This window comes from Eleutherodactylus coqui, chromosome 1 (assembly GCF_035609145.1).
Source record: "Eleutherodactylus coqui strain aEleCoq1 chromosome 1, aEleCoq1.hap1, whole genome shotgun sequence".
Classification (NCBI taxonomy): Eukaryota; Metazoa; Chordata; class Amphibia; order Anura; family Eleutherodactylidae; genus Eleutherodactylus; species Eleutherodactylus coqui.
This window is the reverse complement of record NC_089837.1, coordinates 58886818-58911817: the sequence shown is the minus strand read 5'-3', so window position 1 is coordinate 58911817 and position 25000 is coordinate 58886818. Positions and strand designations below refer to the sequence as shown.

The 25000-nt window shown below is 48.3% G+C and overlaps 43 non-coding genes across 43 annotated transcripts in view; 16 read left to right on the top strand and 27 right to left on the bottom strand.

Annotated features, from left to right (window-relative positions):
- TRNAN-GUU (transfer RNA asparagine (anticodon GUU)) overlaps window positions 1-7 on the bottom strand; it is a 74-nt gene extending 67 nt beyond the window's left edge. Inside the window, exon 1 of the tRNA in view lies at window positions 1-7. This exon is cut by the window's left edge and continues 67 nt beyond it. This is a non-coding gene — a tRNA (tRNA-Asn).
- A 798-nt stretch (window positions 8-805) lies between these two features.
- Window positions 806-889, bottom strand: TRNAR-UCU (transfer RNA arginine (anticodon UCU)). The gene is given in 2 exon segments: window positions 806-841; window positions 853-889. It is a non-coding gene; the product is annotated as a tRNA-Arg (tRNA).
- A 501-nt stretch (window positions 890-1390) lies between these two features.
- Window positions 1391-1464, bottom strand: TRNAN-GUU (transfer RNA asparagine (anticodon GUU)). The gene has a single exon. It is a non-coding gene; the product is annotated as a tRNA-Asn (tRNA).
- A 798-nt stretch (window positions 1465-2262) lies between these two features.
- Window positions 2263-2346, bottom strand: TRNAR-UCU (transfer RNA arginine (anticodon UCU)). Its single transcript is given in 2 exon segments — window positions 2263-2298; window positions 2310-2346. It is a non-coding gene; the product is annotated as a tRNA-Arg (tRNA).
- Window positions 2347-2516: 170 nt separating this feature from the next.
- On the top strand, window positions 2517-2589 carry TRNAA-CGC (transfer RNA alanine (anticodon CGC)). The gene has a single exon. It is a non-coding gene; the product is annotated as a tRNA-Ala (tRNA).
- Window positions 2590-2847: 258 nt separating this feature from the next.
- TRNAN-GUU (transfer RNA asparagine (anticodon GUU)) lies at window positions 2848-2921 on the bottom strand. The gene has a single exon. It is a non-coding gene; the product is annotated as a tRNA-Asn (tRNA).
- Window positions 2922-3719: 798 nt separating this feature from the next.
- On the bottom strand, window positions 3720-3803 carry TRNAR-UCU (transfer RNA arginine (anticodon UCU)). The gene is given in 2 exon segments: window positions 3720-3755; window positions 3767-3803. It is a non-coding gene; the product is annotated as a tRNA-Arg (tRNA).
- A 170-nt stretch (window positions 3804-3973) lies between these two features.
- Window positions 3974-4046, top strand: TRNAA-CGC (transfer RNA alanine (anticodon CGC)). The gene has a single exon. It is a non-coding gene; the product is annotated as a tRNA-Ala (tRNA).
- A 258-nt stretch (window positions 4047-4304) lies between these two features.
- TRNAN-GUU (transfer RNA asparagine (anticodon GUU)) lies at window positions 4305-4378 on the bottom strand. Its single transcript has one exon. It is a non-coding gene; the product is annotated as a tRNA-Asn (tRNA).
- A 798-nt stretch (window positions 4379-5176) lies between these two features.
- On the bottom strand, window positions 5177-5260 carry TRNAR-UCU (transfer RNA arginine (anticodon UCU)). The gene is given in 2 exon segments: window positions 5177-5212; window positions 5224-5260. It is a non-coding gene; the product is annotated as a tRNA-Arg (tRNA).
- Window positions 5261-5430: 170 nt separating this feature from the next.
- On the top strand, window positions 5431-5503 carry TRNAA-UGC (transfer RNA alanine (anticodon UGC)). The gene has a single exon. It is a non-coding gene; the product is annotated as a tRNA-Ala (tRNA).
- A 258-nt stretch (window positions 5504-5761) lies between these two features.
- TRNAN-GUU (transfer RNA asparagine (anticodon GUU)) lies at window positions 5762-5835 on the bottom strand. Its single transcript has one exon. It is a non-coding gene; the product is annotated as a tRNA-Asn (tRNA).
- A 798-nt stretch (window positions 5836-6633) lies between these two features.
- Window positions 6634-6717, bottom strand: TRNAR-UCU (transfer RNA arginine (anticodon UCU)). Its single transcript is given in 2 exon segments — window positions 6634-6669; window positions 6681-6717. It is a non-coding gene; the product is annotated as a tRNA-Arg (tRNA).
- Window positions 6718-6887: 170 nt separating this feature from the next.
- TRNAA-CGC (transfer RNA alanine (anticodon CGC)) lies at window positions 6888-6960 on the top strand. Its single transcript has one exon. It is a non-coding gene; the product is annotated as a tRNA-Ala (tRNA).
- A 258-nt stretch (window positions 6961-7218) lies between these two features.
- Window positions 7219-7292, bottom strand: TRNAN-GUU (transfer RNA asparagine (anticodon GUU)). The gene has a single exon. It is a non-coding gene; the product is annotated as a tRNA-Asn (tRNA).
- Window positions 7293-8345: 1053 nt separating this feature from the next.
- On the top strand, window positions 8346-8418 carry TRNAA-CGC (transfer RNA alanine (anticodon CGC)). The gene has a single exon. It is a non-coding gene; the product is annotated as a tRNA-Ala (tRNA).
- Window positions 8419-8676: 258 nt separating this feature from the next.
- On the bottom strand, window positions 8677-8750 carry TRNAN-GUU (transfer RNA asparagine (anticodon GUU)). Its single transcript has one exon. It is a non-coding gene; the product is annotated as a tRNA-Asn (tRNA).
- Window positions 8751-9518: 768 nt separating this feature from the next.
- TRNAR-UCU (transfer RNA arginine (anticodon UCU)) lies at window positions 9519-9602 on the bottom strand. Its single transcript is given in 2 exon segments — window positions 9519-9554; window positions 9566-9602. It is a non-coding gene; the product is annotated as a tRNA-Arg (tRNA).
- Window positions 9603-9772: 170 nt separating this feature from the next.
- On the top strand, window positions 9773-9845 carry TRNAA-CGC (transfer RNA alanine (anticodon CGC)). The gene has a single exon. It is a non-coding gene; the product is annotated as a tRNA-Ala (tRNA).
- Window positions 9846-10103: 258 nt separating this feature from the next.
- TRNAN-GUU (transfer RNA asparagine (anticodon GUU)) lies at window positions 10104-10177 on the bottom strand. Its single transcript has one exon. It is a non-coding gene; the product is annotated as a tRNA-Asn (tRNA).
- Window positions 10178-11230: 1053 nt separating this feature from the next.
- On the top strand, window positions 11231-11303 carry TRNAA-CGC (transfer RNA alanine (anticodon CGC)). Its single transcript has one exon. It is a non-coding gene; the product is annotated as a tRNA-Ala (tRNA).
- A 391-nt stretch (window positions 11304-11694) lies between these two features.
- TRNAR-UCU (transfer RNA arginine (anticodon UCU)) lies at window positions 11695-11778 on the bottom strand. Its single transcript is given in 2 exon segments — window positions 11695-11730; window positions 11742-11778. It is a non-coding gene; the product is annotated as a tRNA-Arg (tRNA).
- A 170-nt stretch (window positions 11779-11948) lies between these two features.
- Window positions 11949-12021, top strand: TRNAA-CGC (transfer RNA alanine (anticodon CGC)). The gene has a single exon. It is a non-coding gene; the product is annotated as a tRNA-Ala (tRNA).
- Window positions 12022-13128: 1107 nt separating this feature from the next.
- TRNAR-UCU (transfer RNA arginine (anticodon UCU)) lies at window positions 13129-13212 on the bottom strand. The gene is given in 2 exon segments: window positions 13129-13164; window positions 13176-13212. It is a non-coding gene; the product is annotated as a tRNA-Arg (tRNA).
- Window positions 13213-13382: 170 nt separating this feature from the next.
- On the top strand, window positions 13383-13455 carry TRNAA-CGC (transfer RNA alanine (anticodon CGC)). The gene has a single exon. It is a non-coding gene; the product is annotated as a tRNA-Ala (tRNA).
- Window positions 13456-14840: 1385 nt separating this feature from the next.
- TRNAA-CGC (transfer RNA alanine (anticodon CGC)) lies at window positions 14841-14913 on the top strand. The gene has a single exon. It is a non-coding gene; the product is annotated as a tRNA-Ala (tRNA).
- A 258-nt stretch (window positions 14914-15171) lies between these two features.
- TRNAN-GUU (transfer RNA asparagine (anticodon GUU)) lies at window positions 15172-15245 on the bottom strand. The gene has a single exon. It is a non-coding gene; the product is annotated as a tRNA-Asn (tRNA).
- A 1053-nt stretch (window positions 15246-16298) lies between these two features.
- TRNAA-CGC (transfer RNA alanine (anticodon CGC)) lies at window positions 16299-16371 on the top strand. The gene has a single exon. It is a non-coding gene; the product is annotated as a tRNA-Ala (tRNA).
- Window positions 16372-16629: 258 nt separating this feature from the next.
- On the bottom strand, window positions 16630-16703 carry TRNAN-GUU (transfer RNA asparagine (anticodon GUU)). Its single transcript has one exon. It is a non-coding gene; the product is annotated as a tRNA-Asn (tRNA).
- Window positions 16704-17501: 798 nt separating this feature from the next.
- On the bottom strand, window positions 17502-17585 carry TRNAR-UCU (transfer RNA arginine (anticodon UCU)). Its single transcript is given in 2 exon segments — window positions 17502-17537; window positions 17549-17585. It is a non-coding gene; the product is annotated as a tRNA-Arg (tRNA).
- Window positions 17586-17755: 170 nt separating this feature from the next.
- Window positions 17756-17828, top strand: TRNAA-CGC (transfer RNA alanine (anticodon CGC)). The gene has a single exon. It is a non-coding gene; the product is annotated as a tRNA-Ala (tRNA).
- Window positions 17829-18086: 258 nt separating this feature from the next.
- On the bottom strand, window positions 18087-18160 carry TRNAN-GUU (transfer RNA asparagine (anticodon GUU)). Its single transcript has one exon. It is a non-coding gene; the product is annotated as a tRNA-Asn (tRNA).
- Window positions 18161-18958: 798 nt separating this feature from the next.
- Window positions 18959-19042, bottom strand: TRNAR-UCU (transfer RNA arginine (anticodon UCU)). The gene is given in 2 exon segments: window positions 18959-18994; window positions 19006-19042. It is a non-coding gene; the product is annotated as a tRNA-Arg (tRNA).
- Window positions 19043-19212: 170 nt separating this feature from the next.
- TRNAA-CGC (transfer RNA alanine (anticodon CGC)) lies at window positions 19213-19285 on the top strand. The gene has a single exon. It is a non-coding gene; the product is annotated as a tRNA-Ala (tRNA).
- Window positions 19286-19543: 258 nt separating this feature from the next.
- Window positions 19544-19617, bottom strand: TRNAN-GUU (transfer RNA asparagine (anticodon GUU)). The gene has a single exon. It is a non-coding gene; the product is annotated as a tRNA-Asn (tRNA).
- A 798-nt stretch (window positions 19618-20415) lies between these two features.
- TRNAR-UCU (transfer RNA arginine (anticodon UCU)) lies at window positions 20416-20499 on the bottom strand. The gene is given in 2 exon segments: window positions 20416-20451; window positions 20463-20499. It is a non-coding gene; the product is annotated as a tRNA-Arg (tRNA).
- Window positions 20500-20669: 170 nt separating this feature from the next.
- On the top strand, window positions 20670-20742 carry TRNAA-CGC (transfer RNA alanine (anticodon CGC)). The gene has a single exon. It is a non-coding gene; the product is annotated as a tRNA-Ala (tRNA).
- A 258-nt stretch (window positions 20743-21000) lies between these two features.
- On the bottom strand, window positions 21001-21074 carry TRNAN-GUU (transfer RNA asparagine (anticodon GUU)). Its single transcript has one exon. It is a non-coding gene; the product is annotated as a tRNA-Asn (tRNA).
- A 798-nt stretch (window positions 21075-21872) lies between these two features.
- On the bottom strand, window positions 21873-21956 carry TRNAR-UCU (transfer RNA arginine (anticodon UCU)). The gene is given in 2 exon segments: window positions 21873-21908; window positions 21920-21956. It is a non-coding gene; the product is annotated as a tRNA-Arg (tRNA).
- Window positions 21957-22126: 170 nt separating this feature from the next.
- On the top strand, window positions 22127-22199 carry TRNAA-CGC (transfer RNA alanine (anticodon CGC)). Its single transcript has one exon. It is a non-coding gene; the product is annotated as a tRNA-Ala (tRNA).
- A 258-nt stretch (window positions 22200-22457) lies between these two features.
- TRNAN-GUU (transfer RNA asparagine (anticodon GUU)) lies at window positions 22458-22531 on the bottom strand. Its single transcript has one exon. It is a non-coding gene; the product is annotated as a tRNA-Asn (tRNA).
- A 1052-nt stretch (window positions 22532-23583) lies between these two features.
- TRNAV-CAC (transfer RNA valine (anticodon CAC)) lies at window positions 23584-23656 on the top strand. The gene has a single exon. It is a non-coding gene; the product is annotated as a tRNA-Val (tRNA).
- Window positions 23657-24786: 1130 nt separating this feature from the next.
- TRNAR-UCU (transfer RNA arginine (anticodon UCU)) lies at window positions 24787-24870 on the bottom strand. Its single transcript is given in 2 exon segments — window positions 24787-24822; window positions 24834-24870. It is a non-coding gene; the product is annotated as a tRNA-Arg (tRNA).
- Between the last annotated feature and the right edge of the window lie 130 nt (window positions 24871-25000).

Sequence of the window (25000 nt, the reverse complement as noted above, 5' to 3'; positions counted from 1 at the left end):
CAGAGACAACCACACGTTGTGCCGCAGGCCAAATCCTCAGTCAGGTCAACTATATTCTCTCAGGTGACTACCTAAACAATAATATCAAAAAAAGGAAAAGAAGAGATAAACTAGAAGACAACAGCGTGACTCCAAAGAGTACCCAACTGCCCACGGAGAGTGGCTCCCTGTTAGCGGCTTAGCAACAGTCAAAGGCTTCCTCAGCTTGGCCTCACCAGCGCCTTGTAAGCTATCCCAATGCAGCAGAGTGGCGCAGCGGAAGCGTGCTGGGCCCATAACCCAGAGGTCGATGGATCGAAACCATCCTCTGCTAGGAAGCTCAGTTTTTTGCAGTTCCTACCACATCCACATCTTCCTGGACAGCATAGTTTGAGAAATCGCTTTGTTTCTTTAGAAATGTCCTCTTCTCTGTCAATGCAGACATACATGCCTAAATACAGAAGATCATAGAATGGTAGAGCTTCCAACTCCAGGGTCATGGGGTCCAAGCCCCTGCTCAGTGCAGGATTACCTAAATCATTCCAGACAGACAGTTGTCCAGCCTTTGTTTGAACACTTCCATGGAAGGAGAACTCATCACCACCCGTGGTAACCTGTACCACTCAGTGATCACTCTCACTATCAGAAAGTTTTTTCTAATATGCCATTTAGAAAAGGGCTCTTTCCTTTGCACTGCAGATCAAAACTGAATGCTAAATCAGTCGCCTTAAAAAGCTGCAAGGCAGGGCTACGACAACAAATGAAGTCCTAGGCAGGTTTCTTGCCTAAGAGCACACTACAAGCTACCACAGTGCGCTAGAACATACGACTCTGGTGGGACTCGAACCCACAACCTTTGAATCACTTTCACTCTAGAAGTCCAATGCGCTATCCATTGCGCCACAGAGCCACTCCTAAGCCTTGCGCGTAGTCATTTTGTGGCTGGGAAAAGGCCAGTGCATCTCACTTTCGTGACATCTATACTTAAAGAAAAAAAGGCCTCAACTTTGGAAACTCTTGAATGCTGGGAATGTGCTAAAATTGCCGATCAGAGTAGACAGGTGTGTAAACAGCCGTCACGGGGGATTAGCTCACATGGTAGAGCGCTCGCTTCGCATGCGAGAGGTAGCGGGATCGATGCCTGCATCCTCCAAGATCTTTACTTGCCAGCGCTTTGAAACTCTAGCATGATGGCCTTTTTATCTTTGGCGCTCAAAGAACTGGCCTTCGATAGCTCAGCTGGTAGAGCGGAGGACTGTAGAAGCAAATTAGCAATCCTTAGGTCGCTGGTTCAATTCCGGCTCGAAGGACCTTTTTGGCTAGCATTACCATTTTGAAGCTTTCAAACGGCTCAGACGCACTGACAGCCACGGCTTTACGTGTAACATACGGCGCAAACAAAAGGCAAGCCCGTCCCTGGGTGGGCTTGAACCACCAACCTTTCGGTTAACAGCCGAACGCGCTAACCGATTGCGCCACAGAGACAACCACACGTTGTGCCGCAGGCCAAATCCTCAGTCAGGTCAACTATATTCTCTCAGGTGACTACCTAAACAATAATATCAAAAAAAGGAAAAGAAGAGATAAACTAGAAGACAACAGCGTGACTCCAAAGAGTACCCAACTGCCCACGGAGAGTGGCTCCCTGTTAGCGGCTTAGCAACAGTCAAAGGCTTCCTCAGCTTGGCCTCACCAGCACCTTGTAAGCTATCCCAATGCAGCAGAGTGGCGCAGCGGAAGCGTGCTGGGCCCATAACCCAGAGGTCGATGGATCGAAACCATCCTCTGCTAGGAAGCTCAGTTTTTTGCAGTTCCTACCACATCCACATCTTCCTGGACAGCATAGTTTGAGAAATCGCTTTGTTTCTTTAGAAATGTCCTCTTCTCTGTCAATGCAGACATACATGCCTAAATACAGAAGATCATAGAATGGTAGAGCTTCCAACTCCAGGGTCATGGGGTCCAAGCCCCTGCTCAGTGCAGGATTACCTAAATCATTCCAGACAGACAGTTGTCCAGCCTTTGTTTGAACACTTCCATGGAAGGAGAACTCATCACCACCCGTGGTAACCTGTACCACTCAGTGATCACTCTCACTATCAGAAAGTTTTTTCTAATATGCCATTTAGAAAAGGGCTCTTTCCTTTGCACTGCAGATCAAAACTGAATGCTAAATCAGTCGCCTTAAAAAGCTGCAAGGCAGGGCTACGACAACAAATGAAGTCCTAGGCAGGTTTCTTGCCTAAGAGCACACTACAAGCTACCACAGTGCGCTAGAACATATGACTCTGGTGGGACTCGAACCCACAACCTTTGAATCACTTTCACTCTAGAAGTCCAATGCGCTATCCATTGCGCCACAGAGCCACTCCTAAGCCTTGCGCGTAGTCATTTTGTGGCTGGGAAAAGGCCAGTGCATCTCACTTTCGTGACATCTATACTTAAAGAAAAAAAGGCCTCAACTTTGGAAACTCTTGAATGCTGGGAATGTGCTAAAATTGCCGATCAGAGTAGACAGGTGTGTAAACAGCCGTCACGGGGGATTAGCTCACATGGTAGAGCGCTCGCTTCGCATGCGAGAGGTAGCGGGATCGATGCCCGCATCCTCCAAGATCTTTACTTGCCAGCGCTTTGAAACTCTAGCATGATGGCCTTTTTATCTTTGGCACTCAAAGAACTGGCCTTCGATAGCTCAGCTGGTAGAGCGGAGGACTGTAGAAGCAAATTAGCAATCCTTAGGTCGCTGGTTCAATTCCGGCCCGAAGGACCTTTTTGGCTAGCATTACCATTTTGAAGCTTTCAAACGGCTCAGACGCACTGACAGCCACGGCTTTACGTGTAACATACGGCGCAAACAAAAGGCAAGCCCGTCCCTGGGTGGGCTTGAACCACCAACCTTTCGGTTAACAGCCGAACGCGCTAACCGATTGCGCCACAGAGACAACCACACGTTGTGCCGCAGGCCAAATCCTCAGTCAGGTCAACTATATTCTCTCAGGTGACTACCTAAACAATAATATCAAAAAAAGGAAAAGAAGAGATAAACTAGAAGACAACAGCGTGACTCCAAAGAGTACCCAACTGCCCACGGAGAGTGGCTCCCTGTTAGCGGCTTAGCAACAGTCAAAGGCTTCCTCAGCTTGGCCTCACCAGCGCCTTGTAAGCTATCCCAATGCAGCAGAGTGGCGCAGCGGAAGCGTGCTGGGCCCATAACCCAGAGGTCGATGGATCGAAACCATCCTCTGCTAGGAAGCTCAGTTTTTTGCAGTTCCTACCACATCCACATCTTCCTGGACAGCATAGTTTGAGAAATCGCTTTGTTTCTTTAGAAATGTCCTCTTCTCTGTCAATGCAGACATACATGCCTAAATACAGAAGATCATAGAATGGTAGAGCTTCCAACTCCAGGGTCATGGGGTCCAAGCCCCTGCTCAGTGCAGGATTACCTAAATCATTCCAGACAGACAGTTGTCCAGCCTTTGTTTGTACACTTCCACGGAAGGAGAACTCATCACCACCCGTGGTAACCTGTACCACTCAGTGATCACTCTCACTATCAGAAAGTTTTTTCTAATATGCCATTTAGAAAAGGGCTCTTTCCTTTGCACTGCAGATCAAAACTGAATGCTAAATCAGTCGCCTTAAAAAGCTGCAAGGCAGGGCTACGACAACAAATGAAGTCCTAGGCAGGTTTCTTGCCTAAGAGCACACTACAAGCTACCACAGTGCGCTAGAACATACGACTCTGGTGGGACTCGAACCCACAACCTTTGAATCACTTTCACTCTAGAAGTCCAATGCGCTATCCATTGCGCCACAGAGCCACTCCTAAGCCTTGCGCGTAGTCATTTTGTGGCTGGGAAAAGGCCAGTGCATCTCACTTTCGTGACATCTATACTTAAAGAAAAAAAGGCCTCAACTTTGGAAACTCTTGAATGCTGGGAATGTGCTAAAATTGCCGATCAGAGTAGACAGGTGTGTAAACAGCCGTCACGGGGGATTAGCTCACATGGTAGAGCGCTCGCTTCGCATGCGAGAGGTAGCGGGATCGATGCCCGCATCCTCCAAGATCTTTACTTGCCAGCGCTTTGAAACTCTAGCATGATGGCCTTTTTATCTTTGGCGCTCAAAGAACTGGCCTTCGATAGCTCAGCTGGTAGAGCGGAGGACTGTAGAAGCAAATTAGCAATCCTTAGGTCGCTGGTTCAATTCCGGCTCGAAGGACCTTTTTGGCTAGCATTACCATTTTGAAGCTTTCAAACGGCTCAGACGCACTGACAGCCACGGCTTTACGTGTAACATACGGCGCAAACAAAAGGCAAGCCCGTCCCTGGGTGGGCTTGAACCACCAACCTTTCGGTTAACAGCCGAACGCGCTAACCGATTGCGCCACAGAGACAACCACACGTTGTGCCGCAGGCCAAATCCTCAGTCAGGTCAACTATATTCTCTCAGGTGACTACCTAAACAATAATATCAAAAAAAGGAAAAGAAGAGATAAACTAGAAGACAACAGCGTGACTCCAAAGAGTACCCAACTGCCCACGGAGAGTGGCTCCCTGTTAGCGGCTTAGCAACAGTCAAAGGCTTCCTCAGCTTGGCCTCACCAGCGCCTTGTAAGCTATCCCAATGCAGCAGAGTGGCGCAGCGGAAGCGTGCTGGGCACATAACCCAGAGGTCGATGGATCGAAACCATCCTCTGCTAGGAAGCTCAGTTTTTTGCAGTTCCTACCACATCCACATCTTCCTGGACAGCATAGTTTGAGAAATCGCTTTGTTTCTTTAGAAATGTCCTCTTCTCTGTCAATGCAGACATACATGCCTAAATACAGAAGATCATAGAATGGTAGAGCTTCCAACTCCAGGGTCATGGGGTCCAAGCCCCTGCTCAGTGCAGGATTACCTAAATCATTCCAGACAGACAGTTGTCCAGCCTTTGTTTGAACACTTCCATGGAAGGAGAACTCATCACCACCCGTGGTAACCTGTACCACTCAGTGATCACTCTCACTATCAGAAAGTTTTTTCTAATATGCCATTTAGAAAAGGGCTCTTTCCTTTGCACTGCAGATCAAAACTGAATGCTAAATCAGTCGCCTTAAAAAGCTGCAAGGCAGGGCTACGACAACAAATGAAGTCCTAGGCAGGTTTCTTGCCTAAGAGCACACTACAAGCTACCACAGTGCGCTAGAACATACGACTCTGGTGGGACTCGAACCCACAACCTTTGAATCACTTTCACTCTAGAAGTCCAATGCGCTATCCATTGCGCCACAGAGCCACTCCTAAGCCTTGCGCGTAGTCATTTTGTGGCTGGGAAAAGGCCAGTGCATCTCACTTTCGTGACATCTATACTTAAAGAAAAAAAGGCCTCAACTTTGGAAACTCTTGAATGCTGGGAATGTGCTAAAATTGCCGATCAGAGTAGACAGGTGTGTAAACAGCCGTCACGGGGGATTAGCTCACATGGTAGAGCGCTCGCTTTGCATGCGAGAGGTAGCGGGATCGATGCCCGCATCCTCCAAGATCTTTACTTGCCAGCGCTTTGAAACTCTAGCATGATGGCCTTTTTATCTTTGGCGCTCAAAGAACTGGCCTTCGATAGCTCAGCTGGTAGAGCGGAGGACTGTAGAAGCAAATTAGCAATCCTTAGGTCGCTGGTTCAATTCCGGCTCGAAGGACCTTTTTGGCTAGCATTACCATTTTGAAGCTTTCAAACGGCTCAGACGCACTGACAGCCACGGCTTTACGTGTAACATACGGCGCAAACAAAAGGCAAGCCCGTCCCTGGGTGGGCTTGAACCACCAACCTTTCGGTTAACAGCCGAACGCGCTAACCGATTGCGCCACAGAGACAACCACACGTTGTGCCGCAGGCCAAATCCTCAGTCAGGTCAACTATATTCTCTCAGGTGACTACCTAAACAATAATATCAAAAAAAGGAAAAGAAGAGATAAACTAGAAGACAACAGCGTGACTCCAAAGAGTACCCAACTGCCCACGAAGAGTGGCTCCCTGTTAGCGGCTTAGCAACAGTCAAAGGCTTCCTCAGCTTGGCCTCACCAGCGCCTTGTAAGCTATCCCAATGCAGCAGAGTGGTGCAGCGGAAGCGTGCTGGGCCCATAACCCAGAGGTCGATGGATCGAAACCATCCTCTGCTAGGAAGCTCAGTTTTTTGCAGTTCCTACCACATCCACATCTTCCTGGACAGCATAGTTTGAGAAATCGCTTTGTTTCTTTAGAAATGTCCTCTTCTCTGTCAATGCAGACATACATGCCTAAATACAGAAGATCATAGAATGGTAGAGCTTCCAACTCCAGGGTCATGGGGTCCAAGCCCCTGCTCAGTGCAGGATTACCTAAATTATTCCAGACAGACAGTTGTCCAGCCTTTGTTTGAACACTTCCATGGAAGGAGAACTCATCACCACCCGTGGTAACCTGTACCACTCAGTGATCACTCTCACTATCAGAAAGTTTTTTCTAATATGCCATTTAGAAAAGGGCTCTTTCCTTTGCACTGCAGATCAAAACTGAATGCTAAATCAGTCGCCTTAAAAAGCTGCAAGGCAGGGCTACGACAACAAATGAAGTCCTAGGCAGGTTTCTTGCCTAAGAGCACACTACAAGCTACCACAGTGCGCTAGAACATACGACTCTGGTGGGACTCGAACCCACAACCTTTGAATCACTTTCACTCTAGAAGTCCAATGCGCTATCCATTGCGCCACAGAGCCACTCCTAAGCCTTGCGCGTAGTCATTTTGTGGCTGGGAAAAGGCCAGTGCATCTCACTTTCGTGACATCTATACTTAAAGAAAAAAAGGCCTCAACTTTGGAAACTCTTGAATGCTGGGAATGTGCTAAAATTGCCGATCAGAGTAGACAGGTGTGTAAACAGCCGTCACGGGGGATTAGCTCACATGGTAGAGCGCTCGCTTCGCATGCGAGAGGTAGCGGGATCGATGCCCGCATCCTCCAAGATCTTTACTTGCCAGCGCTTTGAAACTCTAGCATGATGGCCTTTTTATCTTTGGCGCTCAAAGAACTGGCCTTCGATAGCTCAGCTGGTAGAGCGGAGGACTGTAGAAGCAAATTAGCAATCCTTAGGTCGCTGGTTCAATTCCGGCTCGAAGGACGTTTTTGGCTAGCATTACCATTTTGAAGCTTTCAAACGGCTCAGACGCACTGACAGCCACGGCTTTACGTGTAACATACGGCGCAAACAAAAGGCAAGCCCGTCCCTGGGTGGGCTTGAACCACCAACCTTTCGGTTAACAGCCGAACGCGCTAACCGATTGCGCCACAGAGACAACCACACGTTGAGCTGCAGGCCAAATCCTCAGTCAGGTCAACTATATTCTCTCAGGTGACTACCTAAACAATAATATCAAAAAAAGGAAAAGAAGAGATAAACTAGAAGACAACAGCGTGACTCCAAAGAGTACCCAACTGCCCACGGAGAGTGGCTCCCTGTTAGCGGCTTAGCAACAGTCAAAGGCTTCCTCAGCTTGGCCTCACCAGCGCCTTGTAAGCTATCCCAATGCAGCAGAGTGGCGCAGCGGAAGCGTGCTGGGCCCATAACCCAGAGGTCGATGGATCGAAACCATCCTCTGCTAGGAAGCTCAGTTTTTTGCAGTTCCTACCACATCCACATCTTCCTGGACAGCATAGTTTGAGAAATCGCTTTGTTTCTTTAGAAATGTCCTCTTCTCTGTCAATGCAGACATACATGCCTAAATACAGAAGATCATAGAATGGTAGAGCTTCCAACTCCAGGGTCATGGGGTCCAAGCCCCTGCTCAGTGCAGGATTACCTAAATCATTCCAGACAGACAGTTGTCCAGCCTTTGTTTGAACACTTCCATGGAAGGAGAACTCATCACCACCCGTGGTAACCTGTACCACTCAGTGATCACTCTCACTATCAGAAAGTTTTTTCTAATATGCCATTTAGAAAAGGGCTCTTTCCTTTGCACTGCAGATCAAAACTGAATGCTAAATCAGTCGCCTTAAAAAGCTGCAAGGCAGGGCTACGACAACAAATGAAGTCCTGGGCAGGTTTCTTGCCTAAGAGCACACTACAAGCTACCACAGTGCGCTAGAACATACGACTCTGGTGGGACTCGAACCCACAACCATTTGAATCACTTTCACTCTAGAAGTCCAATGCGCTATCCATTGCGCCACAGAGCCACTCCTAAGCCTTGCGCGTAGTCATTTTGTGGCTGGGAAAAGGCCAGTGCATCTCACTTTCGTGACATCTATACTTAAAGAAAAAAAGGCCTCAACTTTGGAAACTCTTGAATGCTGGGAATGTGCTAAAATTGCCGACCAGAGTAGACAGGTGTGTAAACAGCCGTCACGGGGGATTAGCTCACATGGTAGAGCGCTCGCTTCGCATGCGAGAGGTAGCGGGATCGATGCCCGCATCCTCCAAGATCTTTACTTGCCAGCGCTTTGAAACTCTAGCATGATGGCCTTTTTATCTTTGGCGCTCAAAGAACTGGCCTTCGATAGCTCAGCTGGTAGAGCGGAGGACTGTAGAAGCAAATTAGCAATCCTTAGGTCGCTGGTTCAATTCCGGCTCGAAGGACCTTTTTGGCTAGCATTACCATTTTGAAGCTTTCAAACGGCTCAGACGCACTGACAGCCACGGCTTTACGTGTAACATACGGCGCAAACAAAAGGCAAGCCCGTCCCTGGGTGGGCTTGAACCACCAACCTTTCGGTTAACAGCCGAACGCGCTAACCGATTGCGCCACAGAGACAACCACACGTTGTGCCGCAGGCCAAATCCTCAGTCAGGTCAACTATATTCTCTCAGGTGACTACCTAAACAATAATATCAAAAAAAGGAAAAGAAGAGATAAACTAGAAGACAACAGCGTGACTCCAAAGAGTACCCAACTGCCCACGGAGAGTGGCTCCCTGTTAGCGGCTTAGCAACAGTCAAAGGCTTCCTCAGCTTGGCCTCACCAGCGCCTTGTAAGCTATCCCAATGCAGCAGAGTGGCGCAGCGGAAGCGTGCTGGGCCCATAACCCAGAGGTCGATGGATCGAAACCATCCTCTGCTAGGAAGCTCAGTTTTTTGCAGTTCCTACCACATCCACATCTTCCTGGACAGCATAGTTTGAGAAATCGCTTTGTTTCTTTAGAAATGTCCTCTTCTCTGTCAATGCAGACATACATGCCTAAATACAGAAGATCATAGAATGGTAGAGCTTCCAACTCCAGGGTCATGGGGTCCAAGCCCCTGCTCAGTGCAGGATTACCTAAATCATTCCAGACAGACAGTTGTCCAGCCTTTGTTTGAACACTTCCATGGAAGGAGAACTCATCACCACCCGTGGTAACCTGTACCACTCAGTGATCACTCTCACTATCAGAAAGTTTTTTCTAATATGCCATTTAGAAAAGGGCTCTTTCCTTTGCACTGCAGATCAAAACTGAATGCTAAATCAGTCGCCTTAAAAAGCTGCAAGGCAGGGCTACGACAACAAATGAAGTCCTAGGCAGGTTTCTTGCGCTAGAACATACGACTCTGGTGGGACTCGAACCCACAACCTTTGAATCACTTTCACTCTAGAAGTCCAATGCGCTATCCATTGCGCCACAGAGCCACTCCTAAGCCTTGCGCGTAGTCATTTTGTGGCTGGGAAAAGGCCAGTGCATCTCACTTTCGTGACATCTATACTTAAAGAAAAAAAGGCCTCAACTTTGGAAACTCTTGAATGCTGGGAATGTGCTAAAATTGCCGATCAGAGTAGACAGGTGTGTAAACAGCCGTCACGGGGGATTAGCTCACATGGTAGAGCGCTCGCTTCGCATGCGAGAGGTAGCGGGATCGATGCCCGCATCCTCCAAGATCTTTACTTGCCAGCGCTTTGAAACTCTAGCATGATGGCCTTTTTATCTTTGGTGCTCAAAGAACTGGCCTTCGATAGCTCAGCTGGTAGAGTGGAGGACTGTAGAAGCAAATTAGCAATCCTTAGGTCGCTGGTTCAATTCCGGCTCGAAGGACCTTTTTGGCTAGCATTACCATTTTGAAGCTTTCAAACGGCTCAGACGCACTGACAGCCACGGCTTTACGTGTAACATACGGCGCAAACAAAAGGCAAGCCCGTCCCTGGGTGGGCTTGAACCACCAACCTTTCGGTTAACAGCCGAACGCGCTAACCGATTGCGCCACAGAGACAACCACACGTTGTGCTGCAGGCCAAATCCTCAGTCAGGTCAACTATATTCTCTCAGGTGACTACCTAAACAATAATATCAAAAAAAGGAAAAGAAGAGATAAACTAGAAGACAACAGCGTGACTCCAAAGAGTACCCAACTGCCCACGGAGAGTGGCTCCCTGTTAGCGGCTTAGCAACAGTCAAAGGCTTCCTCAGCTTGGCCTCACCAGCGCCTTGTAAGCTATCCCAATGCAGCAGAGTGGCGCAGCGGAAGCGTGCTGGGCCCATAACCCAGAGGTCGATGGATCGAAACCATCCTCTGCTAGGAAGCTCAGTTTTTTGCAGTTCCTACCACATCCACATCTTCCTGGACAGCATAGTTTGAGAAATCGCTTTGTTTCTTTAGAAATGTCCTCTTCTCTGTCAATGCAGACATACATGCCTAAATACAGAAGATCATAGAATGGTAGAGCTTCCAACTCCAGGGTCATGGGGTCCAAGCCCCTGCTCAGTGCAGGATTACCTAAATCATTCCAGACAGACAGTTGTCCAGCCTTTGTTTGAACACTTCCATGGAAGGAGAACTCATCACAACCCGTGGTAACCTGTACCACTCAGTGATCACTCTCACTATCAGAAAGTTTTTTCTAATATGCCATTTAGAAAAGGGCTCTTTCCTTTGCACTGCAGATCAAAACTGAATGCTAAATCAGTCGCCTTAAAAAGCTGCAAGGCAGGGCTACGACAACAAATGAAGTCCTGGGCAGGTTTCTTGCCTAAGAGCACACTACAAGCTACCACAGTGCGCTAGAACATACGACTCTGGTGGGACTCGAACCCACAACCATTTGAATCACTTTCACTCTAGAAGTCCAATGCGCTATCCATTGCGCCACAGAGCCACTCCTAAGCCTTGCGCGTAGTCATTTTGTGGCTGGGAAAAGGCCAGTGCATCTCACTTTCGTGACATCTATACTTAAAGAAAAAAAGGCCTCAACTTTGGAAACTCTTGAATGCTGGGAATGTGCTAAAATTGCCGACCAGAGTAGACAGGTGTGTAAACAGCCGTCACGGGGGATTAGCTCACATGGTAGAGCGCTCGCTTCGCATGCGAGAGGTAGCGGGATCGATGCCCGCATCCTCCAATGCAGACATACATGCCTAAATACAGAAGATCATAGAATGGTAGAGCTTCCAACTCCAGGGTCATGGGGTCCAAGCCCCTGCTCAGTGCAGGATTACCTAAATCATTCCAGACAGACAGTTGTCCAGCCTTTGTTTGAACACTTCCATGGAAGGAGAACTCATCACCACCCGTGGTAACCTGTACCACTCAGTGATCACTCTCACTATCAGAAAGTTTTTTCTAATATGCCATTTAGAAAAGGGCTCTTTCCTTTGCACTGCAGATCAAAACTGAATGCTAAATCAGTCGCCTTAAAAAGCTGCAAGGCAGGGCTACGACAACAAATGAAGTCCTAGGCAGGTTTCTTGCCTAAGAGCACACTACAAGCTACCACAGTGCGCTAGAACATACGACTCTGGTGGGACTCGAACCCACAACCTTTGAATCACTTTCACTCTAGAAGTCCAATGCGCTATCCATTGCGCCACAGAGCCACTCCTAAGCCTTGCGCGTAGTCATTTTGTGGCTGGGAAAAGGCCAGTGCATCTCACTTTCGTGACATCTATACTTAAAGAAAAAAAGGCCTCAACTTTGGAAACTCTTGAATGCTGGGAATGTGCTAAAATTGCCGATCAGAGTAGACAGGTGTGTAAACAGCCGTCACGGGGGATTAGCTCACATGGTAGAGCGCTCGCTTCGCATGCGAGAGGTAGCGGGATCGATGCCCGCATCCTCCAAGATCTTTACTTGCCAGCGCTTTGAAACTCTAGCATGATGGCCTTTTTATTTTTGGCGCTCAAAGAACTGGCCTTCGATAGCTCAGCTGGTAGAGCGGAGGACTGTAGAAGCAAATTAGCAATCCTTAGGTCGCTGGTTCAATTCCGGCTCGAAGGACCTTTTTGGCTAGCATTACCATTTTGAAGCTTTCAAACGGCTCAGACACACTGACAGCCACGGCTTTACGTGTAACATACGGCGCAAACAAAAGGCAAGCCCGGCCCAACCCCGTGGGTGGGCTTGAACCACCAACCTTTCGGTTAACAGCCGAACGCGCTAACCGATTGCGCCACAGAGACAACCACACGTTGTGCCGCAGGCCAAATCCTCAGTCAGGTCAACTATATTCTCTCAGGTGACTACCTAAACAATAATATCAAAAAAAGGAAAAGAAGAGATAAACTAGAAGACAACAGCGTGACTCCAAAGAGTACCCAACTGCCCACGGAGAGTGTCTCCCTGTTAGCGGCTTAGCAACAGTCAAAGGCTTCCTCAGCTTGGCCTCACCAGCGCCTTGTAAGCTATCCCAATGCAGCAGAGTGGCGCAGCGGAAGCGTGCTGGGCCCATAACCCAGAGGTCGATGGATCGAAACCATCCTCTGCTAGGAAGCTCAGTTTTTTGCAGTTCCTACCACATCCACATCTTCCTGGACAGCATAGTTTGAGAAATCGCTTTGTTTCTTTAGAAATGTCCTCTTCTCTGTCAATGCAGACATACATGCCTAAATACAGAAGATCATAGAATGGTAGAGCTTCCAACTCCAGGGTCATGGGGTCCAAGCCCCTGCTCAGTGCAGGATTACCTAAATCATTCCAGACAGACAGTTGTCCAGCCTTTGTTTGAACACTTCCATGGAAGGAGAACTCATCACCACCCGTGGTAACCTGTACCACTCAGTGATCACTCTCACTATCAGAAAGTTTTTTCTAATATGCCATTTAGAAAAGGGCTCTTTCCTTTGCACTGCAGATCAAAACTGAATGCTAAATCAGTCGCCTTAAAAAGCTGCAAGGCAGGGCTACGACAACAAATGAAGTCCTAGGCAGGTTTCTTGCGCTAGAACATACGACTCTGGTGGGACTCGAACCCACAACCTTTGAATCACTTTCACTCTAGAAGTCCAATGCGCTATCCATTGCGCCACAGAGCCACTCCTAAGCCTTGCGCGTAGTCATTTTGTGGCTGGGAAAAGGCCAGTGCATCTCACTTTCGTGACATCTATACTTAAAGAAAAAAAGGCCTCAACTTTGGAAACTCTTGAATGCTGGGAATGTGCTAAAATTGCCGATCAGAGTAGACAGGTGTGTAAACAGCCGTCACGGGGGATTAGCTCACATGGTAGAGCGCTCGCTTCGCATGCGAGAGGTAGCGGGATCGATGCCCGCATCCTCCAAGATCTTTACTTGCCAGCGCTTTGAAACTCTAGCATGATGGCCTTTTTATCTTTGGTGCTCAAAGAACTGGCCTTCGATAGCTCAGCTGGTAGAGCGGAGGACTGTAGAAGCAAATTAGCAATCCTTAGGTCGCTGGTTCAATTCCGGCTCGAAGGACCTTTTTGGCTAGCATTACCATTTTGAAGCTTTCAAACGGCTCAGACGCACTGACAGCCACGGCTTTACGTGTAACATACGGCGCAAACAAAAGGCAAGCCCGTCCCTGGGTGGGCTTGAACCACCAACCTTTCGGTTAACAGCCGAACGCACTAACCGATTGCGCCACAGAGACAACCACACGTTGTGCTGCAGGCCAAATCCTCAGTCAGGTCAACTATATTCTCTCAGGTGACTACCTAAACAATAATATCAAAAAAAGGAAAAGAAGAGATAAACTAGAAGACAACAGCGTGACTCCAAAGAGTACCCAACTGCCCACGGAGAGTGGCTCCCTGTTAGCGGCTTAGCAACAGTCAAAGGCTTCCTCAGCTTGGCCTCACCAGCGCCTTGTAAGCTATCCCAATGCAGCAGAGTGGCGCAGCGGAAGCGTGCTGGGCCCATAACCCAGAGGTCGATGGATCGAAACCATCCTCTGCTAGGAAGCTCAGTTTTTTGCAGTTCCTACCACATCCACATCTTCCTGGACAGCATAGTTTGAGAAATCGCTTTGTTTCTTTAGAAATGTCCTCTTCTCTGTCAATGCAGACATACATGCCTAAATACAGAAGATCATAGAATGGTAGAGCTTCCAACTCCAGGGTCATGGGGTCCAAGCCCCTGCTCAGTGCAGGATTACCTAAATCATTCCAGACAGACAGTTGTCCAGCCTTTGTTTGAACACTTCCATGGAAGGAGAACTCATCACCACCCGTGGTAACCTGTACCACTCAGTGATCACTCTCACTATCAGAAAGTTTTTTCTAATATGCCATTTAGAAAAGGGCTCTTTCCTTTGCACTGCAGATCAAAACTGAATGCTAAATCAGTCGCCTTAAAAAGCTGCAAGGCAGGGCTACGACAACAAATGAAGTCCTGGGCAGGTTTCTTGCCTAAGAGCACACTACAAGCTACCACAGTGCGCTAGAACATACGACTCTGGTGGGACTCGAACCCACAACCATTTGAATCACTTTCACTCTAGAAGTCCAATGCGCTATCCATTGCGCCACAGAGCCACTCCTAAGCCTTGCGCGTAGTCATTTTGTGGCTGGGAAAAGGCCAGTGCATCTCACTTTCGTGACATCTATACTTAAAGAAAAAAAGGCCTCAACTTTGGAAACTCTTGAATGCTGGGAATGTGCTAAAATTGCCGATCAGAGTAGACAGGTGTGTAAACAGCCGTCACGGGGGATTAGCTCACATGGTAGAGCGCTCGCTTCGCATGCGAGAGGTAGCGGGATCGATGCCCGCATCCTCCAAGATCTTTACTTGCCAGCGCTTTGAAACTCTAGCATGATGGCCTTTTTATCTTTGGCGCTCAAAGAACTGGCCTTCGATAGCTCAGCTGGTAGAGCGGAGGTCTGTAGAAGCAAATTAGCAATCCTTAGGTCGCTGGTTCAATTCCGGCTCGAAGGACCTTTTTGGCTAGCATTACCATTTTGAAGCTTTCAAACGGCTCAGACGCACTGACAGCCACGGCTTTACGTGTAACATACGGCGCAAACAAAAGGCAAGCCCGTCCCTGGGTGGGCTTGAACCACCAACCTTTCGGTTAACAGCCGAACGCGCTAACCGATTGCGCCACAGAGACAACCACACGTTGTGCTGCAGGCCAAATCCTCAGTCAGGTCAACTATATTCTCTCAGGTGACTACCTAAACAATAATATCAAAAAAAGGAAAAGAAGAGATAAACTAGAAGACAACAGCGTGACTCCAAAGAGTACCCAACTGCCCACGGAGAGTGGCTCCCTGTTAGCGGCTTAGCAACAGTCAAAGGCTTCCTCAGCTTGGCCTCACCAGCGCCTTGTAAGCTATCCCAATGCAGCAGAGTGGCGCAGCGGAAGCGTGCTGGGCCCATAACCCAGAGGTCGATGGATCGAAACCATCCTCTGCTAGGAAGCTCAGTTTTTTGCAGTTCCTACCACATCCACATCTTCCTGGACAGCATAGTTTGAGAAATCGCTTTGTTTCTTTAGAAATGTCCTCTTCTCTGTCAATGCAGACATACATGCCTAAATACAGAAGATCATAGAATGGTAGAGCTTCCAACTCCAGGGTCATGGGGTCCAAGCCCCTGCTCAGTGCAGGATTACCTAAATCATTCCAGACAGACAGTTGTCCAGCCTTTGTTTGAACACTTCCATGGAAGGAGAACTCATCACCACCCGTGGTAACCTGTACCACTCAGTGATCACTCTCACTATCAGAAAGTTTTTTCTAATATGCCATTTAGAAAAGGGCTCTTTCCTTTGCACTGCAGATCAAAACTGAATGCTAAATCAGTCGCCTTAAAAAGCTGCAAGGCAGGGCTACGACAACAAATGAAGTCCTGGGCAGGTTTCTTGCCTAAGAGCACACTACAAGCTACCACAGTGCGCTAGAACATACGACTCTGGTGGGACTCGAACCCACAACCATTTGAATCACTTTCACTCTAGAAGTCCAATGCGCTATCCATTGCGCCACAGAGCCACTCCTAAGCCTTGCGCGTAGTCATTTTGTGGCTGGGAAAAGGCCAGTGCATCTCACTTTCGTGACATCTATACTTAAAGAAAAAAAGGCCTCAACTTTGGAAACTCTTGAATGCTGGGAATGTGCTAAAATTGCCGATCAGAGTAGACAGGTGTGTAAACAGCCGTCACGGGGGATTAGCTCACATGGTAGAGCGCTCGCTTCGCATGCGAGAGGTAGCGGGATCGATGCCCGCATCCTCCAAGATCTTTACTTGCCAGCGCTTTGAAACTCTAGCATGATGGCCTTTTTATCTTTGGCGCTCAAAGAACTGGCCTTCGATAGCTCAGCTGGTAGAGCGGAGGACTGTAGAAGCAAATTAGCAATCCTTAGGTCGCTGGTTCAATTCCGGCTCGAAGGACCTTTTTGGCTAGCATTACCATTTTGAAGCTTTCAAACGGCTCAGACGCACTGACAGCCACGGCTTTACGTGTAACATACGGCGCAAACAAAAGGCAAGCCCGTCCCTGGGTGGGCTTGAACCACCAACCTTTCGGTTAACAGCCGAACGCGCTAACCGATTGCGCCACAGAGACAACCACACGTTGTGCTGCAGGCCAAATCCTCAGTCAGGTCAACTATATTCTCTCAGGTGACTACCTAAACAATAATATCAAAAAAAGGAAAAGAAGAGATAAACTAGAAGACAACAGCGTGACTCCAAAGAGTACCCAACTGCCCACGGAGAGTGGCTCCCTGTTAGCGGCTTAGCAACAGTCAAAGGCTTCCTCAGCTTGGCCTCACCAGCGCCTTGTAAGCTATCCCAATGCAGCAGAGTGGCGCAGCGGAAGCGTGCTGGGCCCATAACCCAGAGGTCGATGGATCGAAACCATCCTCTGCTAGGAAGCTCAGTTTTTTGCAGTTCCTACCACATCCACATCTTCCTGGACAGCATAGTTTGAGAAATCGCTTTGTTTCTTTAGAAATGTCCTCTTCTCTGTCAATGCAGACATACATGCCTAAATACAGAAGATCATAGAATGGTAGAGCTTCCAACTCCAGGGTCATGGGGTCCAAGCCCCTGCTCAGTGCAGGATTACCTAAATCATTCCAGACAGACAGTTGTCCAGCCTTTGTTTGAACACTTCCATGGAAGGAGAACTCATCACCACCCGTGGTAACCTGTACCACTCAGTGATCACTCTCACTATCAGAAAGTTTTTTCTAATATGCCATTTAGAAAAGGGCTCTTTCCTTTGCACTGCAGATCAAAACTGAATGCTAAATCAGTCGCCTTAAAAAGCTGCAAGGCAGGGCTACGACAACAAATGAAGTCCTAGGCAGGTTTCTTGCCTAAGAGCACACTACAAGCTACCACAGTGCGCTAGAACATACGACTCTGGTGGGACTCGAACCCACAACCTTTGAATCACTTTCACTCTAGAAGTCCAATGCGCTATCCATTGCGCCACAGAGCCACTCCTAAGCCTTGCGCGTAGTCATTTTGTGGCTGGGAAAAGGCCAGTGCATCTCACTTTCGTGACATCTATACTTAAAGAAAAAAAGGCCTCAACTTTGGAAACTCTTGAATGCTGGGAATGTGCTAAAATTGCCGATCAGAGTAGACAGGTGTGTAAACAGCCGTCACGGGGGATTAGCTCACATGGTAGAGCGCTCGCTTCGCATGCGAGAGGTAGCGGGATCGATGCCCGCATCCTCCAAGATCTTTACTTGCCAGCGTTTTGAAACTCTAGCATGATGGCCTTTTTATCTTTGGCGCTCAAAGAACTGGCCTTCGATAGCTCAGCTGGTAGAGCGGAGGACTGTAGAAGCAAATTAGCAATCCTTAGGTCGCTGGTTCAATTCCGGCTCGAAGGACCTTTTTGGCTAGCATTACCATTTTGAAGCTTTCAAACGGCTCAGACGCACTGACAGCCACGGCTTTACGTGTAACATACGGCGCAAACAAAAGGCAAGCCCGTCCCTGGGTGGGCTTGAACCACCAACCTTTCGGTTAACAGCCGAACGCGCTAACCGATTGCGCCACAGAGACAACCACACGTTGTGCCGCAGGCCAAATCCTCAGTCAGGTCAACTATATTCTCTCAGGTGACTACCTAAACAATAATATCAAAAAAAGGAAAAGAAGAGATAAACTAGAAGACAACAGCGTGACTCCAAAGAGTACCCAACTGCCCACGGAGAGTGGCTCCCTGTTAGCGGCTTAGCAACAGTCAAAGGCTTCCTCAGCTTGGCCTCACCAGCGCCTTGTAAGCTATCCCAATGCAGCAGAGTGGCGCAGCGGAAGCGTGCTGGGCCCATAACCCAGAGGTCGATGGATCGAAACCATCCTCTGCTAGGAAGCTCAGTTTTTTGCAGTTCCTACCACATCCACATCTTCATGGACAGCATAGTTTGAGAAATCGCTTTGTTTCTTTAGAAATGTCCTCTTCTCTGTCAATGCAGACATACATGCCTAAATACAGAAGATCATAGAATGGTAGAGCTTCCAACTCCAGGGTCATGGGGTCCAAGCCCCTGCTCAGTGCAGGATTACCTAAATCATTCCAGACAGACAGTTGTCCAGCCTTTGTTTGAACACTTCCATGGAAGGAGAACTCATCACCACCCGTGGTAACCTGTACCACTCAGTGATCACTCTCACTATCAGAAAGTTTTTTCTAATATGCCATTTAGAAAAGGGCTCTTTCCTTTGCACTGCAGATCAAAACTGAATGCTAAATCAGTCGCCTTAAAAAGCTGCAAGGCAGGGCTACGACAACAAATGAAGTCCTAGGCAGGTTTCTTGCCTAAGAGCACACTACAAGCTACCACAGTGCGCTAGAACATACGACTCTGGTGGGACTCGAACCCACAACCTTTGAATCACTTTCACTCTAGAAGTCCAATGCGCTATCCATTGCGCCACAGAGCCACTCCTAAGCCTTGCGCGTAGTCATTTTGTGGCTGGGAAAAGGCCAGTGCATCTCACTTTCGTGACATCTATACTTAAAGAAAAAAAGGCCTCAACTTTGGAAACTCTTGAATGCTGGGAATGTGCTAAAATTGCCGATCAGAGTAGACAGGTGTGTAAACAGCCGTCACGGGGGATTAGCTCACATGGTAGAGCGCTCGCTTCGCATGCGAGAGGTAGCGGGATCGATGCCCGCATCCTCCAAGATCTTTACTTGCCAGCGCTTTGAAACTCTAGCATGATGGCCTTTTTATCTTTGGCGCTCAAAGAACTGGCCTTCGATAGCTCAGCTGGTAGAGCGGAGGACTGTAGAAGCAAATTAGCAATCCTTAGGTCGCTGGTTCAATTCCGGCTCGAAGGACCTTTTTGGCTAGCATTACCATTTTGAAGCTTTCAAACGGCTCAGACGTACTGACAGCCACGGCTTTACGTGTAACATACGGCGCAAACAAAAGGCAAGCCCGTCCCTGGGTGGGCTTGAACCACCAACCTTTCGGTTAACAGCCGAACGCGCTAACCGATTGCGCCACAGAGACAACCACACGTTGTGCCGCAGGCCAAATCCTCAGTCAGGTCAACTATATTCTCTCAGGTGACTACCTAAACAATAATATCAAAAAAAGGAAAAGAAGAGATAAACTAGAAGACAACAGCGTGACTCCAAAGAGTACCCAACTGCCCACGGAGAGTGGCTCCCTGTTAGCGGCTTAGCAACAGTCAAAGGCTTCCTCAGCTTGGCCTCACCAGCGCCTTGTAAGCTATCCCAATGCAGCAGAGTGGCGCAGCGGAAGCGTGCTGGGCCCATAACCCAGAGGTCGATGGATCGAAACCATCCTCTGCTAGGAAGCTCAGTTTTTTGCAGTTCCTACCACATCCACATCTTCCTGGACAGCATAGTTTGAGAAATCGCTTTGTTTCTTTAGAAATGTCCTCTTCTCTGTCAATGCAGACATACATGCCTAAATACAGAAGATCATAGAATGGTAGAGCTTCCAACTCCAGGGTCATGGGGTCCAAGCCCCTGCTCAGTGCAGGATTACCTAAATCATTCCAGACAGACAGTTGTCCAGCCTTTGTTTGAACACTTCCATGGAAGGAGAACTCATCACCACCCGTGGTAACCTGTACCACTCAGTGATCACTCTCACTATCAGAAAGTTTTTTCTAATATGCCATTTAGAAAAGGGCTCTTTCCTTTGCACTGCAGATCAAAACTGAATGCTAAATCAGTCGCCTTAAAAAGCTGCAAGGCAGGGCTACGACAACAAATGAAGTCCTAGGCAGGTTTCTTGCCTAAGAGCACACTACAAGCTACCACAGTGCGCTAGAACATACGACTCTGGTGGGACTCGAACCCACAACCTTTGAATCACTTTCACTCTAGAAGTCCAATGCGCTATCCATTGCGCCACAGAGCCACTCCTAAGCCTTGCGCGTAGTCATTTTGTGGCTGGGAAAAGGCCAGTGCATCTCACTTTCGTGACATCTATACTTAAAGAAAAAAAGGCCTCAACTTTGGAAACTCTTGAATGCTGGGAATGTGCTAAAATTGCCGATCAGAGTAGACAGGTGTGTAAACAGCCGTCACGGGGGATTAGCTCACATGGTAGAGCGCTCGCTTCGCATGCGAGAGGTAGCGGGATCGATGCCCGCATCCTCCAAGATCTTTACTTGCCAGCGTTTTGAAACTCTAGCATGATGGCCTTTTTATCTTTGGCGCTCAAAGAACTGGCCTTCGATAGCTCAGCTGGTAGAGCGGAGGACTGTAGAAGCAAATTAGCAATCCTTAGGTCGCTGGTTCAATTCCGGCTCGAAGGACCTTTTTGGCTAGCATTACCATTTTGAAGCTTTCAAACGGCTCAGACGCACTGACAGCCACGGCTTTACGTGTAACATACGGCGCAAACAAAAGGCAAGCCCGTCCCTGGGTGGGCTTGAACCACCAACCTTTCGGTTAACAGCCGAACGCGCTAACCGATTGCGCCACAGAGACAACCACACGTTGTGCCGCAGGCCAAATCCTCAGTCAGGTCAACTATATTCTCTCAGGTGACTACCTAAACAATAATATCAAAAAAAGGAAAAGAAGAGATAAACTAGAAGACAACAGCGTGACTCCAAAGAGTACCCAACTGCCCACGGAGAGTGGCTCCCTGTTAGCGGCTTAGCAACAGTCAAAGGCTTCCTCAGCTTGGCCTCACCAGCGCCTTGTAAGCTATCCCAATGCAGCAGAGTGGCGCAGCGGAAGCGTGCTGGGCCCATAACCCAGAGGTCGATGGATCGAAACCATCCTCTGCTAGGAAGCTCAGTTTTTTGCAGTTCCTACCACATCCACATCTTCCTGGACAGCATAGTTTGAGAAATCGCTTTGTTTCTTTAGAAATGTCCTCTTCTCTGTCAATGCAGACATACATGCCTAAATACAGAAGATCATAGAATGGTAGAGCTTCCAACTCCAGGGTCATGGGGTCCAAGCCCCTGCTCAGTGCAGGATTACCTAAATCATTCCAGACAGACAGTTGTCCAGCCTTTGTTTGAACACTTCCATGGAAGGAGAACTCATCACCACCCGTGGTAACCTGTACCACTCAGTGATCACTCTCACTATCAGAAAGTTTTTTCTAATATGCCATTTAGAAAAGGGCTCTTTCCTTTGCACTGCAGATCAAAACTGAATGCTAAATCAGTCGCCTTAAAAAGCTGCAAGGCAGGGCTACGACAACAAATGAAGTCCTAGGCAGGTTTCTTGCCTAAGAGCACACTACAAGCTACCACAGTGCGCTAGAACATACGACTCTGGTGGGACTCGAACCCACAACCTTTGAATCACTTTCACTCTAGAAGTCCAATGCGCTATCCATTGCGCCACAGAGCCACTCCTAAGCCTTGCGCGTAGTCATTTTGTGGCTGGGAAAAGGCCAGTGCATCTCACTTTCGTGACATCTATACTTAAAGAAAAAAAGGCCTCAACTTTGGAAACTCTTGAATGCTGGGAATGTGCTAAAATTGCCGATCAGAGTAGACAGGTGTGTAAACAGCCGTCACGGGGGATTAGCTCACATGGTAGAGCGCTCGCTTCGCATGCGAGAGGTAGCGGGATCGATGCCCGCATCCTCCAAGATCTTTACTTGCCAGCGTTTTGAAACTCTAGCATGATGGCCTTTTTATCTTTGGCGCTCAAAGAACTGGCCTTCGATAGCTCAGCTGGTAGAGCGGAGGACTGTAGAAGCAAATTAGCAATCCTTAGGTCGCTGGTTCAATTCCGGCTCGAAGGACCTTTTTGGCTAGCATTACCATTTTGAAGCTTTCAAACGGCTCAGACGCACTGACAGCCACGGCTTTACGTGTAACATACGGCGCAAACAAAAGGCAAGCCCGTCCCTGGGTGGGCTTGAACCACCAACCTTTCGGTTAACAGCCGAACGCGCTAACCGATTGCGCCACAGAGACAACCACATGTTGTGCCGCAGGCCAAATCCTCAGTCAGGTCAACTATATTCTCTCAGGTGACTACCTAAACAATAATATCAAAAAAAGGAAAAGAAGAGATAAACTAGAAGACAACAGCGTGACTCCAAAGAGTACCCAACTGCCCACGGAGAGTGGCTCCCTGTTAGCGGCTTAGCAACAGTCAAAGGCTTCCTCAGCTTGGCCTCACCAGCGCCTTGTAAGCTATCCCAATGCAGCAGAGTGGCGCAGCGGAAGCGTGCTGGGCCCATAACCCAGAGGTCGATGGATCGAAACCATCCTCTGCTAGGAAGCTCAGTTTTTTGCAGTTCCTACCACATCCACATCTTCCTGGACAGCATAGTTTGAGAAATCGCTTTGTTTCTTTAGAAATGTCCTCTTCTCTGTCAATGCAGACATACATGCCTAAATACAGAAGATCATAGAATGGTAGAGCTTCCAACTCCAGGGTCATGGGGTCCAAGCCCCTGCTCAGTGCAGGATTACCTAAATCATTCCAGACAGACAGTTGTCCAGCCTTTGTTTGAACACTTCCATGGAAGGAGAACTCATCACCACCCGTGGTAACCTGTACCACTCAGTGATCACTCTCACTATCAGAAAGTTTTTTCTAATATGCCATTTAGAAAAGGGCTCTTTCCTTTGCACTGCAGATCAAAACTGAATGCTAAATCAGTCGCCTTAAAAAGCTGCAAGGCAGGGCTACGACAACAAATGAAGTCCTAGGCAGGTTTCTTGCCTAAGAGCACACTACAAGCTACCACAGTGCGCTAGAACATACGACTCTGGTGGGACTCGAACCCACAACCTTTGAATCACTTTCACTCTAGAAGTCCAATGCGCTATCCATTGTGCCACAGAGCCACTCCTAAGCCTTGCGCGTAGTCATTTTGTGGCTGGGAAAAGGCCAGTGCATCTCACTTTCGTGACATCTATACTTAAAGAAAAAAAGGCCTCAACTTTGGAAACTCTTGAATGCTGGGAATGTGCTAAAATTGCCGATCAGAGTAGACAGGTGTGTAAACAGCCGTCACGGGGGATTAGCTCACATGGTAGAGCGCTCGCTTCACATGCGAGAGGTAGCGGGATCGATGCCCGCATCCTCCAAGATCTTTACTTGCCAGCGCTTTGAAACTCTAGCATGATGGCCTTTTTATCTTTGGCGCTCAAAGAACTGGCCTTCGATAGCTCAGCTGGTAGAGCGGAGGACTGTAGAAGCAAATTAGCAATCCTTAGGTCGCTGGTTCAATTCCGGCTCGAAGGACCTTTTTGGCTAGCATTACCATTTTGAAGCTTTCAAACGGCTCAGACGCACTGACAGCCACGGCTTTACGTGTAACATACGGCGCAAACAAAAGGCAAGCCCGTCCCTGGGTGGGCTTGAACCACCAACCTTTCGGTTAACAGCCGAACGCGCTAACCGATTGCACCACAGAGACAACCACACGTTGTGCCGCAGGCCAAATCCTCAGTCAGGTCAACTATATTCTCTCAGGTGACTACCTAAACAATAATATCAAAAAAAGGAAAAGAAGAGATAAACTAGAAGACAACAGCGTGACTCCAAAGAGTACCCAACTGCCCACGGAGAGTGGCTCCCTGTTAGCGGCTTAGCAACAGTCAAAGGCTTCCTCAGCTTGGCCTCACCAGCGCCTTGTAAGCTATCCCAATGCAGCAGAGTGGCGCAGCGGAAGCGTGCTGGGCCCATAACCCAGAGGTCGATGGATCGAAACCATCCTCTGCTAGGAAGCTCAGTTTTTTGCAGTTCCTACCACATCCACATCTTCCTGGACAGCATAGTTTGAGAAATCGCTTTGTTTCTTTAGAAATGTCCTCTTCTCTGTCAATGCAGACATACATGCCTAAATACAGAAGATCATAGAATGGTAGAGCTTCCAACTCCAGGGTCATGGGGTCCAAGCCCCTGCTCAGTGCAGGATTACCTAAATCATTCCAGACAGACAGTTGTCCAGCCTTTGATTGAACACTTCCATGGAAGGAGAACTCATCACCACCCGTGGTAACCTGTACCACTCAGTGATCACTCTCACTATCAGAAAGTTTTTTCTAATATGCCATTTAGAAAAGGGCTCTTCCCTTTGCACTGCAGATCAAAACTGAATGCTAAATCAGTCGCCTTAAAAAGCTGCAAGGCAGGGCTACGACAACAAATGAAGTCCTAGGCAGGTTTCTTGCCTAAGAGCACACTACAAGCTACCACAGTGCGCTAGAACATACGACTCTGGTGGGACTCGAACCCACAACCTTTGAATCACTTTCACTCTAGAAGTCCAATGCGCTATCCATTGCGCCACAGAGCCACTCCTAAGCCTTGCGCGTAGTCATTTTGTGGCTGGGAAAAGGCCAGTGCATCTCACTTTCGTGACATCTATACTTAAAGAAAAAAAGGCCTCAACTTTGGAAACTCTTGAATGCTGGGAATGTGCTAAA